The sequence below is a fragment of the Protopterus annectens genome, chromosome 14.part0 (assembly GCF_019279795.1).
Source record: "Protopterus annectens isolate FY-2018-M chromosome 14.part0, PAN1.0, whole genome shotgun sequence".
NCBI lineage: Eukaryota > Metazoa > Chordata > Ceratodontiformes > Protopteridae > Protopterus > Protopterus annectens.
Window position 1 is genome coordinate 800,974,812 of NC_056748.1, and position 14,489 is coordinate 800,989,300.

The following is a 14,489-nucleotide window of genomic DNA, read 5'->3' on the forward strand; positions in this document are numbered from 1 at the left end:
TTATCTAAATGAAAAACAAAATGATACCACTCAAGTTGCAAGCATTATAAATCACTTATGATCTATCCAGTCATTGTCAGTTAAGCATTATATGGCTCATTCAAATCCTGCCTTTTAAACCTCTTTCCTTCTCTGCATATGTTGTTCCAACAATTCTACTTTTTCCTATATAGTTTGCTCCTTCCCTTTTCTAAAGATCCCAGTTCCGGTTTTATCTCCGTTACTATATTCACTACTTCTAGTAAAGCTGATCTAGACATTGATTTCCATTTTCTTGTAATTGCTGTTTTGGCAACCACCATAATTAGACTAAGCAAGGCTTTACTGTGTCTAGGCAATTCTGATTGTGTATCACAGCTCAAAAAAATTATCTGCCCATTCAATCCAATGCACTCACCTAGCAACTCAGACAGATCGGTCTGCGGGGATTCCCTAAAGTCTGCCAGCTCATTACACACCCAAAAACTATGTTCCCAGCCACCTCTTTCTTGCCTGTCACACCTCCACAATTGCTATCCACCTGAGGAAAATTCCTTTGTAGTCTACTTGAGGTATAAAAATACCCATGTAAACACTTCCAGGCAAAGATCCTAAATCTTCTAGACTCTGTTGCATGTTTGGGAGATATACATATATCCCCCCTTGTCATTTGTGAATTGCTTATCCATTCTCTCTTTCCAATCCTTTCTAAGCTCCTCCGATTCATTCTTAATTATCATGCAGTATTTTGTATGCTTTACTAATTGCCCTTTTTTAACTGCAGCTTCTGTTCTAGATTCTAATAAACGTCTACCAGTACTGGTCTTTCATTTAGGGACCCCCCCCCCAATTTCTTTCACTTTGCCTATACTCTGGCAGTCTCTAACCTGCAATTCAAATATATTTTTGGCCTCTTCCTGTTCTATTACCTTTCCCTATCTAGTTATTTGCTCCCATTACCTTGGTTCCTTTGCCAGTTTTCTCCAGTAAATTCCAGCTCCCTCTTGCCTATTGTCTGTATCCTAAACCATAGTCATCCCTGTCAGTAGAATCTCTTTTCTCCATTCTTCATTCTTGTGCTGGTTTAGTTCTTGGAATCTCTACTCAACACTCATTAGACCCATTATAGAGTAAAACGCCCCCCTTGGAATGTACCTCACAATACATCTGCAGCAGCTGGAAAGGCCACAGAAGTACCTCACAAAGAGAATTACTGGCCTCAAACAAATGCCCTACACTGACCACCTCAAAAAACTCCAGCTTTACTCCTTAGCATATTGCCTACTCCGAGGTGATCTCTGCCTAATATATAAAGCTATGTCAAACCCAGAGCTGTTGGACATGCTACATCTAAAGAAATCCCAATCCCACTGAGCTACACTCTCTAGGGACCTAAACCTTGTCACCACAATAAACAGGACATGCTGGAGGGATAGATTCCTGTCCCAGAGACTTCCCATACTCTGGTACAGGCTACCCATCTATGTCAAGCAAAGTTCTTCATTGGCACTCTTCAAGAAAAATGTTGATGAGTGGATGGGAAATAGGAAATACACCCCGGGGATCACTTCTGTGTCTGCTCGACAGTGGCACGTAAGACAGGGAAACTTTTTTGGCTAGGCTTACATAGGCCCTTGGGCCGATAGCCTAGTGCCTACCCATGAATACTCCCTGTTTTATGAGTATAATACTCTGTATGATTTTTATTGTTCTTCTTAAGAATCTGCATCCACAGTCCCAATCTAGCCTTATTTCTTGAGCTTCCTTCCTGTGTTATCATCATTCCTTTCCACTTTGAATTATCATTTTCTACATGTGCTATGTATAAGAGCCCTAACTGTGTTGCTGTAAAATATCCCCTCAAAATGGGTAATTCTAGTCCGCCTTGTTCTTCTGGAAGTTCATAGGTTCATAGGTAGGTACTAGGCTATCTGCCCGAGGGCATTTATAAGCCTAGCCAGAGTGTGTCTGCTTTCGCTGCCCCATTGATTAATTAACTGAGCCTCTGTCAAGCAGAACCAATGAAGTGATCCCAGGGGTGTATTTTCTGTTACCCATCCACTCGTCAAGGCTTTTCTTGAAGAGTGTTAGTGAGGGGCTCTGCCTAATGTAGTTAGGAATTTTGTTCCAAAGCTTGGGGAGTCTGTGTGACAGGAATCTCTCTCCAGCATGTTCTGTTTATTGTTGTGGCGAGGTTTAGCTCACTATAGCACGTGGCTCGCAGTGACTTGGATTTCTTTAGGTGGAGCATGTCCATCATTTCTGAGTTGGACATGGCTTTGTAAGTCAGGCAGAGATCACCTCTTGAGTAAGCGATATGCCACTGAGTACAGCCGGAGTTTTTTCAGTCGGGCTACATAGAACATATGTTTGAGGCCAGTAATCCTCTTGGTGAGGTGCTTTTGTGGTCTTTCCAGCTGTTGGAAGTGTCTTGTGAGGTACATCCAAAATGGAGCGTTGTACTCTATGATGGGTCTGATGAGCGACTAGTTGAGGGGCACTATAATCTCTCTATTTCTAGATGCGAACCCCTTAGTAATTAGATGGTTCACATAGAAGGATTTCCTAACTACTTTGGCAATATGATTGTCAAAGGAGAGATTACTATCTACCTGGGTCCCCAGATTTCTTATTACCCCTTCTGTATTAAGGGGGCTGCCGCCTATGTGGTAATTCGTGGGTGTTCTGTTTTTCCCAAATGGGATGACTATGCATTTTTTGGCATTTAGCTTGAGGCCATGACTTTGACACCAGGTGTCTGTCTCAGTAAGGCCTTTTTGAAGGATGTCTGTGTCAGCCGTAGAGTCAATTATGGCTCCCAGTTTGCAGTCATCGGCGAACTTGGTTAGCCATAGTCCTCCTGTGTTTGCCTGTACTTTTGAAAAATGTATGCCGAACAGTAGGGGTCCCAGAATCGAGACTTGCGGGACACCACTTGTGACTGGTTAGAGTCGGACCTGGAGCCCGCTATTCTTACCGTGCGAGTTCTGTCTGTAAGCCAGTTGGCAACCCATCTCGTGACGTAGGGGTTTATGTTCAGGCTGGTGAGTTTTTCTATAATACCCGAGTGAGGAATGGCGTTGAATGCCTTGGCGAGATCAAGGTAGGCTGTGTGAACCACCTTTCCCTCATCTATGGCCTTGGTGACTGTCTCGAAGAAGTCAACCAGGTTTAGAAGGCATGATCTGCCCTTAACAAAGCCGAACTGGGTTGGGTCAAGTGTTGGGAGGTTCCCAGTGTCTTTGTTAATGAGTTCCATGATGATGCGCTCCATAGCCTTGCAGACCAGGCTAGTCAGGTTTATAGGGTGATAGTTACCAGGTTCAGTTGTGGCCCCTCCTTTGTGGAGTGGAATAACTGTTGCTGTGTGCCATTCTGTGGGCACGTAGCCTGTGGAGAGGCTGAGGTTGAACAGCGTGTTTAGGTGGGGGGTTAGTTTGTTCTGTAGTTCGTGCAAGATGCAGCCTGGGCCCCATTGATGCTGTGTTTTTGGCTTTTGAAAGGGCTGTTTTCACCTGTGCTTCTGTGATTTCCGGGACATTACACTTTTCCGGTATTGTTGTGGTCCCTTTTGAAGGTGAGAGGAAGGTGAGTCTGTCTGCCAGGATGTTGGCAATATCAGTAGGTTCAGTATATTTTGTGCTATTTTGCACTAGCTCAGAGCATATCTGCGAGTTGCCAATTAGATTCTTGACATAGCTAAGGAAGGCTTTGTGGTTATCTTTCGAATCCTTGGCTATTTTTCTTTCGAAGTTCGCTTTGGATGATTTTATGAGGGACCTTAGTTTCTTACTGATACTGATCAGGGATGTCTTTCCTTCTTGGGATTTGCTTTTTTTCTGAACTAGTTTCCTCCTTTTGTTGTATAACCTGTTTATGGCAGGGGTCCACCAGACTGGTTTCCTTCTCTTAGGGGAGTGAGTCTTGGTTTTGCTAGGGATGGCACGATCCATGTATCCTTGTAGGTGCTCATAGAGTGTAATTGCAAAGGATTCTGCATCTTGGGCAGTGTTATTCTTTAGCGTGGGGGCTGTGAAACTTACCACCTCTGCCTTAAGTAAGGTGAAGTTTGCTTTAGAAAAGTTTTTCACTGTGGTTTCCTTGGCTGGGGGTGGTGGTGGGGTGTGGACATCCAGGGTGATTAGTGTATGGTCTGATCTAACCAGTGAAGTATCAGATTATCCCACTTGACCCTTGCTGTCTTCTGTTCCCAGATAAAATCCTTCATCTATTTCTTAATTGTTATCCACTGCTTCTCCTCTGGTTGATAAAAATATACCTGACCTTTGCATAAGACTAAAGGGGCTAAAAATATTTGAATGGCTTGTATCTTAGTATTCATATGCATATAACAAAGCTTCCAGTTTCTCAATTTTTGTATTATCTTCTGTTTAGTCTCTTTCTACATATCCTTAGCTGCCACAACATAATCATTTCTAATTCATACTAGCAAATACTTCATTTAATCATGTCCCTATAAATATGGATATTATTGGACTAATTCATGTTAGTACATAATTTACCACTGTTGCCTTTGTTTTAGCTTCATTAATTTTGTTACAAGAGAAGATTTTAAACGGTCTTAAAATGTTCCACAACACTGTAATGTCCCTTTCTGCTTTTGTCATGTATAAAATAAGATCATCTGCAAATAGAGCCAGCTTTTCCTGACTAAACTACCAATTATATCCTTGAATTTCTGAGCCCCTTATTTTCTTTGCCAATGATTCTGAATGTAATGCAAACAACAAAGGGGAAAGCAGACAACCCTGCCTCATTCCTCTACTCCATGTAGAAGTTATCAGAGAGGACAACACCCACTTCAGTTTTTACCTCCAATCCCTCATATACACTTCTAATCAGCCTTATAATTGTATCAGGGAAAGAAAATACTTCAATTGCCCTGGTCATGAAGTATAAATAAAATAAAAGCAAACTTAGCATCGCAAATCAATGAAGATGTTTATTAAAGTGACAAAGCTTTTTGGCTCAGCAACCCTTTGTCGGTGTGTAGAATTAACAATCAACAAAATCCTTAAATATATTTCAAATATAACACAGCCAATAAATATCAATAATTAAGACAATTAAAAACTAAGAATGTTAAAGATCAAGAGTATTTAATGCAGGCACATCTAATTATGTTTTAAAATAGGTTTTACTGATACTGTTTTAAGTCCGGGTGCCGAATCAGGCTGTAACTGGAGAATCCAATCATATTCCTTTACTTCAAGTTTATTATAAATGTCCCCTCTGCGTAAGTTTTTACTAACTCTATCACTCTAAATGTAAAAACATGGTTACTGCCATTCTCATTAGTATGTTTAGCCAAAGAATTCGTACAGATATTCCTTCTGATATCTGATTTGTGTTCATTGATTCTATCTTTTAACTTTCTTGTAGATTTCCCTATATATAAACTTGTACGTACATTGCAAGTTGCTAATTATACTATATTTACAGAGTCACACTTTGCAAAACAATTAAAAATATACATAATTTGAGTATTAGGATGAATAAAAGTAGTATCCCCATTAATGTAATTACAGGAGCAACAGTTGTAACATGGAGCACTGCTAGTCTTATTAGAAAGTTTTCTTTCAGAGATTGTACAAATATCCTTGTAACATAATCTCTGTTTTAAACTCTGGCAGTTAGGTAAGAGAAACTTGGATTAGTGCCAACAATAGGTCATAATTCTGGTAAAGATCTCAAAATATCCCATTTCTCGGTTAAAATTGTCTTTATATTTTTTGTATTTCTATTAAAAGTAATTATGTTTAGCTAGTTACATTGTAAGCCGTGGTGGTACAGCAGTAGCATTGTTGCCTCACAACAAGAGGTTCTCCTGTATGATTCTTGGCTGGAGTGCCTTCTGTGTGGAGTCTGCATGTCCTCCCCGCGGTCGAGTGGCCTCCAAAAGACATGCGTGAATGGGCGTGCCTTCGCTGAAGGTTGGGCATTGGGTTGGCAACTTGGCACCATAAAAATCTACTGCCAATCATTAGCAGACCAGAGTTCCGCTGTGGCGACCCCTAACTGGGAAAAGCCAAAAAGACAAACCACAACAATTAAAAGTAGTTACCATAGTATGTAATTTTTCTTGGGTGGGATTTGCTCATTATTGGATAATTCAATACAGCCCATCCCAAAATGGGGAGTAGCTTGACCATGCCTCAACCTTAAAGCTTCTTCCATCCCTATATTCAAAATTGTTTCCTCATACTCTCTTATGAGAAGTTCCTGTTTAACTCCTGCATTTGTTCATAACATTTATCCAAGTCTGTATTAAACCTACTCATTCATATAAATTGCCCTTTAACTATTCCCCTGAAAACATGAGGGGCATGTATACTGCTCCAATGTAAAAATCTTGTACTGGTTTCTTAAAATCTTAAAAACTGTTGTTTGTATGTCAACACCATCATATAATAGGGAAACATCTAGAAAATTAATATTGTGTGTGGAACTGTTCATAGAGAACTTAAAAAAAAAATCAGTACTCATATTCAAATATTCAATAAAAGAACATAATTCATCATCCGTGCCTCTCCACACAAAAAATATATCATCCACAAATCACTTAAAACAACTCACTTCCGATAAATATTGCACAGGAACCAACTTAGCATAGGTATTCGCAATGGGAGTGCCCATTGCAGCACCTGAAACTTAGTGATAAATTTTATCAAAAATAAAATAATTGTTATTTAGAACTAGCTCTTAACAGTTCACATAAGGTCTTCACATATTTCCCTGTGAATTGACCATATTTATATAATAACTCCCTAATGGAGTCTATTCCATATGTATTTGGTATTACTGTAAAAAGAAATTTTATATCGAACACCATTTGAAAACTTATTTCACATTTATGAAACCAATCGTACAGTTGTGTTAGAAAATCAATGGTGTCTTTCATATAGCTCTTTACAAATCGTAAATACTTAGAACCATTTGTAAATACGTAGATATCATTTCCATTAGCCATCCCCTACCTGAAACAGTAGGTCTCATTAGAGGGTTGGTAAGGGATTTATGGATTTTATGCAGTCCATATAGTATAGATATTTTAGGGGAAGGAATATGATTGGATTCTCCGGTTGCAGGCTGATTCCGCACCCAGACTTAACCAAACAGTATCGATAAAATCTGTTGTAAACAGATGTGCCTGCATTAAGTACTCTTGCTGTTTGAGTCTTAGTTTTTAATTGTTGATTTTTATTGGCTGTGTTATCTTTGAAATATATTTAAGGATGTTGTTAATTGTTAATTCTACACACTGATGAAGGGTTGCACATCTTCATTGATTTGCATTGCTGAGTTTGTTTTTATTTTATTTATACTTTTGTACATATATTTTGGCTTTACCTTGCCTTTTGGATTTGTGTTGTGATCCTGCTCATGAAGACCCAGTCTACTCTGTCAAATGCTTTCTCTGCATCAAGACCCACCAATAAAAGTGGTATTTTCTTACAGTCCACTTCCCTGTGGATCGTCATTGTTCTGTTAATATTGTCAAATGTTTGCATCCCCTCCACAAAACCATACTGATCCATATTTATCAATTTTGCCATTCTTTTAGCGATTATAGACGTAAACACTTTATAACCATGGTTTAGTATTGAAATGGGCCTGCAATGAAGCTGGATCCAATGGAACTTCACCTTCTTTAGGTATTACAGCTACCACCACCTTCTTCCAGGATGCTGGTCCTTCTCCTCCTCTTAAAATACCGTTAAACAAAACCTTCCAGATCTTTATCAGTTTTTTTCCCACCTAGCTTCCAAACTTCCACAGGAATACCATCTATTCCTGGGGTCTTACTAGATTGGTTATACATAGCCATTTTTATCTCATCTCTTCCTGTCCTGTTAGTAATTGAGCATCATCTACGTTTAACCTTGACATATTTAATTCTTCCATAAACATTACCATATGTACCTCACAAAGAACACACCTACGAACAATTTAGATATTTCTCTGCTTTATACAAACTTTCATAAAAGTTCCAAAATATTTCTAATACTTTATGATCTCTTGTTATCTTCTTGTTATATGCTCCCTAAGCTTGGTGACAGCCCTTTCCACTTTGTTGCCTGAGTTGTTGTGCTAAAAATTTTTGTGCTTTAGAATTATTATCCAAAAAAAAAGGTTGCTTAACAGCAATCTTAATAAACTCGTGCATCTTATCGGGGTAATCCCTTATTTTCTGTGCAGCATTCTGCAGTTGCCCCTTTTCTTGTTCTGAGAGATTCCCCCTATTATGCAGTACTTTAACATTTGTCAATCTCTCTAAATCATTCTTGTTACTTCTTAACCATATCTCCCTAGCTTTAAACTCAACTTTAATTTTATCCCACTCCCTAGCTATATTTTCAGAAGAAAATCCTATCTTCTCTAGTAGTTCCTGAATTAATTAAAAGCCATTCTTTAAATTCCTCTCTTTTCAACCGATAGGTGGGAAAGCACCAGTGTCTCATTTTTATTTCATTACCTTCTGGGGTTTTTTTTGGTTATTATTGGTGTATGATCTGAAATAGTTATTGGGTGCATTTCAAGACATTCAGTTAAATGCCATGTTGTTGTGAGATGTAGAATCTACGTAGCCTAGTCCCAGTTTTTGTATCTCAATGAATGATATGTAAATTCACTCCGAACTCCTAGTACTGAATTCATATCTCATTTCTGATTTGGAAAGCAGTCTGGCCTTAGTTTCATCTCGGCTTGCTTTGGTTTTCTGATATGAATGTGAATGAGATATGGAAGAAGTGTGATGTTATTAGCTAATATGCTTGAACACAGCTAAACATATTTAGATCCTGTCCTTAGATTCTTACCAGCAGAAGTACATGTTTACTTCTGCAAATCCTGATGCCATAACTGTATGTGGTGATCATTGTAAAGCAAGTTATGCATTACCCCTGCAAACACACACACACACACGCGCACACACACACACACACGCGCACACACACGTGAGCTCTTTTGAATATATACAATTTTCAAGTTAGAATTAGCAGGGGGGTTTTTTGCAGTCTCATTTGTATGAGGGTTGGACAGTGTCCTGTATCACTTGTTTCTCCATCGGGTGATTTCTGTGCAATAGTTTATACATCCTTTCCATGTTTGCGTAAGTTTTCACTGGGTGGTGTGGTTTCCTCCCACATCTGAAAGACGTGCCTTAGGTGAACTTTCATTCCTCTAAATTGTTTGTAGGTGTGTTCTTTCTGAGTGTATGCACGCATTCTGCAATAGCTTGGTATTGCATTCAGGATTAGTTTCTCTGCCTTTTGCCCAGTGAGTGCTAGGATAGGCTCCAGTGCTCCCACAATCATGAATTTAGTTGAGTGGGTAATAGGGCTGGCCTTAGGTAAACTGGCGCCCTAGACAAACGGGCTTCATGCCCCCCAAACCCCCCTCCCCACTGCCAAATCCATCCTGGCCTACTTGACACTAAGGTTACTTTTCTCCCTACGTTTTTACAGTTTGCCTTCCTTTTTGTTTTGTTTTTTATTCTTGCAGTTATTTATTAATTCATTCAACATGATCTAAGCAAAACTGCACTCACTGTGGAGGGAAAAATTAATCCAGGGTGAAGTCCGCAAGATCACCTGAAGCCATAGTTTTTTTTTTTTTTTTTTTTTTTTTAAGATGCAGTGAGGTGCGTTTTAGAGTTATTCATTTTTCCATCCAATGATTGCCTGAACAAAAAACATGACCAAGGAAAGAAATTTAGCATTACTCTTCAGCTTTGTTTTCCACTTCCTTTCAGTAAATCTTAACTAACTAGGACTACACTATAATACCTACAGTGATAGTAACAGTACTAAGCCTGGCATCTGTATGCTCAGATATGCATTTTAGAGTTTTTTAAACAAACCTTTTTTTTCCAATGAATGCCTGAACAAAAAAAATAACAGAAATTTCAGTCTCTCTCTTCAACTTGGCTTTTTCCCCCTCATCATTTTAACACATCCTAACTGACCAAGACTACTTAGTAATAACTTAAGTGTGGGGCTGCTAACCACCCATAATCCATGGGGGGGGGGGTATAGATGTTCTGAGGTGCATTTTAGTGTTTTTTTTCCCCATCCTTTCGATACAGTGGTGACTTGAACAAAGTTTTTGTATACAGGAAAGAAAAGCAATCTTACTTTATTTCAAGGAAGAAATAAGTTTTATCCAAGTTTTAATGCTGAAAGCTGACCAAACACTACTTTACAATAAACTAAAGACAAAGGGTTTGAGGATACATAGATTGTATCTGGGAGTAGTACCTGTCCCCCTTACCATCTATTCCCAAATATGTAGTCCCTTGCTGTGCATCTCCCCCATAGTGTTAAATTAAGACAGATGCCCATAGTTGTACTTTAAGCTGCAGCTTACCTAAAAGAAAGTCATGTTCTGTCTACCCTTTTCAGACTGAAACAAAACCAAACAATCAAATGGAACATAATATTTTTGCTGTCAGACATAAACAACAGCAAACTTTATTTATTTTTCTCCAAAAGATAGCGACCTATATGTGCATTACTTGTTTGATTATAAGGAAATTGAAAAAAAAAAGATTACAGTAATAGTTACATCATGTTACTTCTAGAGGCAGTTCAGTGCTCCTATACATAGTATAGTAACCCTCTGTGCACCCATCTAAAATTTGAGGAAAGTTAAAGAAATGATGACCATGCGTTCCTAGTGCCCACCTCCACTCAAAAACAAGTACAGAGACTTTCTGTATACATGTATGAGTAGGGCTGATTTTTTATACTAGGCGGGGTTCACAGTAGAGGTGATTTACTAAGCCCATGTTGAAATCCACTTATACAGCCTTGATGTTTTTTGAGAGATGACATTCTTCCAGGAAACCCCCACCAAACAGTTACCATTAATAGCCAAATAGTGACTGTTTCAACTGAGCTAATGACTAGAGGGTTACTTTCATCCAGCCAACTCCCACCACACCCAGCAGTTATAACCACCACAACTGATGTCCATGTAATATTATTTTACCTCCACACATACCTCTTAATTGTCCAGATGTTCACAGAAGATTCATGTTTTAGGTTCATACTAGGCTATCTGCCCTAGGGCATTTATAAGCCTAGCCAGAATGTGTTTGGCTTTCGCCACCCATTTTAAATTAATTTTGCTATGCCCTTTTTCGAGGTTAGTATACTGTGCCTCTGTCTAACAGTGACACAGAAGTGATACCCGGGGTAAACCTACGATCTCCCATCCACTCATCAAGACTCCTCTTGAAGAGAATCAATGAGGGACTCTGCCTAACCTGGACTGGGATTTTATTCCATAATGAAGGGAGCCTCTGGGTTATGAATCTGTCCCTCCAGCATGTCCTATTTATTTCAGTGCTGAGGTTCAAGTCTCTCAAGCGTGTAGCTCGATGGGATTTGGATTTTTTGAGGTGCAGCATGTCCCTTAATTCCGGGTTGGACATGGCCTTATACGTCAGGCACAGGTCACCTCTGAGCAGGCGGTATGCCACTGAGTAGAGCTGGAGTTTCTTTAACCGGGCAGCATATGGCATCTGTTTGAGCCCTTTGATCCTCTTGGTGAGGTACTTTTGGGGCCTTTCCAGTTGCTGCAGGTGTTTGGTAAGGTACATCCCAAAAGGGGCATTGTACTCGATTATGGGCCTGATGAGGGATGAGTAAAGAGGCACGATGACCTCCCTTAATCTAGATGTGAATCCCTTCATGATTAGGTGGGCTATATAAAATGTTTTTCTAACCACTTTGGCCACGTGGTTGTCAAATGAGAGATTGTTATCAACTTGGGTCCCCAGGTCCCTAATTACTTCTTCTGTACTTAATGGATTACCACCTATGTGGTAATTTGTGGGCACTTTGTTTTGCCAAAGGGGATGACTATACACTTTTTGGCGTTTAGCTTGAGGCCATGGCTCTGGCACCAGTTGTCTGTTTCTATGAGGCCCTTTTGGAGGATGCTTGTGTCGGCTGGAGAGTCGATTATGGCCCAGTTTGCAGTCATCTGCGACTTGGTCAGCCACAGTCATTCCATGTTGGCCTGTACCTCCGAGAATATATACCAAACAAGAGAGGTCCCAGGACTGAGCCTTGTGGGACGCCACTTGTAACTGGTTTGGAGTCTGACATGGCTCCAGCAATTCTAACCATGTGGGTTCTGTCCTTGAGCCAGTTTGCAACCCATCTAGTGACATAGGGGTTTATATTTAAGCTGGTGAGCTTATCTATAATGCCCGAGTGGGGTATTGTATCAAGGCTTTTGCGAGGTCCAGATAGGCTGTGTGGACCACCTTCCCTTCGTCAATGGCCTTGGTGACTGTTTCAAAGAAGTCAACCAGGTTTAAGAGGCAGGATCTGCCCTTAACAAAGCCGAACTGGGTAGGATCCAGTGTATGTAGGTCCCCAATATCTTTATTTATGAGGTCCATGATGATCCTTTCCATAGCTTTGCAGACCAAGCTAGTCAGGCTTATGGGGCGATAGTTTCCAGGCTCCGTTGAGGCACCACCTTTGTGGAGAGGGACCACTGTTGCTGTACGCCACTCTTTGGGTACATATCCTGTAGTAAGGCTGAGATTAAACAGTAGTTTTATGTTTGGGTTTAGCTCTTCTTGGAGTTCATGTAGGACGCAGCCTGGGACACCGTCTGGTCCCATTGATGCTGTGTGTTTTGCTTTGGAGAGGGCGGCTCCCACCTGAGCATCTGAGATGTCAGGGTGGCAGCACTCTGCTGGGATAGATATTTGCCCTTTTGGTGGGGAGGGGGGGGAGTTTGCGCTGAACCTGTCAGCTAGGATGTTGGCAATGTCTGTGGGATCAGTGTATTTTTTGTCATTTTGGACTAATTCTGAGCATATCTGGGAATTCCCACCCAGGTTCCTAACATAACTAAAGAAAGCCTTGTGATTATCCTTAGTGTCCTGTGCAATTTTTCTCTCGAAGCTTCATACTTTCTTATCCTCCTAAAATTTGAGTTTTTTTCTGTCAAATCACTGAGTATTGAAGTTACTAAATAATGACATTCATTGAATTTCAGACTTTCACATTGTTCAGGAAATGCATGCTAACCGAAACTTGTTATTCTAGCAACTTTCTAAGTTTATGAGCAGTATTTAAATATGTACCTAGTTTTGGGCCTTTGCTTCCCCCTTATTTTAGGCTTTTTCCAGACTTCTTGCTACAAGACTGAATGTCTACACAGTTTGACACACTTAAAAGTACTCCAGTTTAAGTTGCTCCACATAAATCGCAAAGCCAGAAGAATATTGCAGAAATATCTCCTTGATCACTGCCAGCATTATTATACTGTAATGATAATTCACTCCCTGCACTGTTCCTTCAGTCTCAGATGTCCAGGCACACCAAATATTGCTCAGAATATCTGGTTGATCAGTCTGCCAGCATTATTTCTGTTCAAATACTACAGCTCGCACCTACATTTGAATGTTGCGAGATCTGTATACCTGTGACCTCACAACTGTTAAGGTAACCTAAAATTGGCTGGAGCACTGCCCCTTGGAGCACTCACTATTCGACAGGTAAATTTTTCTTTTTCTTTTGTTGGGGTGCTTTATTTTAGAGTAAATAAACATTACTCTAAAAAAATTAAATAAATAGTGAAGGAGCTCCCCTACAACCATGGTGGCACTGTACCCCTGGCAGTTGCCTAATTCACCTGTGTGTAAGGCCAGTCCTGGTGGGTAATTGAATGAAGGGATAACTGTGTGTAAAATTTTCAGGTTTGCAATATTTCTTTTGTAAAATATTTTTATAATATGTTTTTGATTTTATGCAGTGTAGAATTTACATAGACAGTTTGTAGACATTAGGCATGTGCACATCCTTACATGTCATAGCTTATTATGATACCCATGCGCGGGCCCAGTAAATGAGGAGCCTCAATCCTCACCCCTAACATCAGTGAGGGTCGTTCACATTGGGAAGGATAACAAGTACACACACAGTAAAATACAATTTCCCTTAAGAGCACACAGAGATGTAGTTAGTCCGGGGCTGGTTTCGCCCTTTCTCTCCAGATCCCCAGTAAAACTCCCCACTGGCACAGCTGTAGGGTACAGGTCTCAGCCTAGTGGTCAAGCTAAAACCTTCAGTACCGTCTCTGTCCAACCAGTGCTTCGTGACCCTGCCTAAGTAGCTGACACGCACATACTTTGAGATACGAGTTATGTACAGACACACAGACACTCCTGGGGAAGGCTGGCACAGGTTCTCCAGCTATGCCCCCTTCTCTACCCAGGCTATAAGGTAGGAATAGCTGCTACCAACCACTAATATAAGCTAGTAATAAGGCCCTTATCAAAGGGTGTCCAGTTTTCTGTGCAATATTATTATTATTCAGTTAGTAAGTATGATGAACAGTAAGGGTTATTGGAGTGGTTTGGACAGTGTCACTATATACATGCTATGCACTCTAGAGCTTAAATTATCTCTACACAAAACAGCTACAGTTGAAAGGCTTAAAAATATTTAATAATAAATAAT

General features: G+C 40.1%; 1 protein-coding gene across 1 annotated transcript in view; it reads left to right on the forward strand.

Annotated features, from left to right (window-relative positions):
• Window positions 1–14,489, forward strand: part of SUFU (SUFU negative regulator of hedgehog signaling) — a 1,639,861-nt gene that overhangs the window by 1,487,596 nt on the left and 137,776 nt on the right. The window lies entirely within an intron of this gene.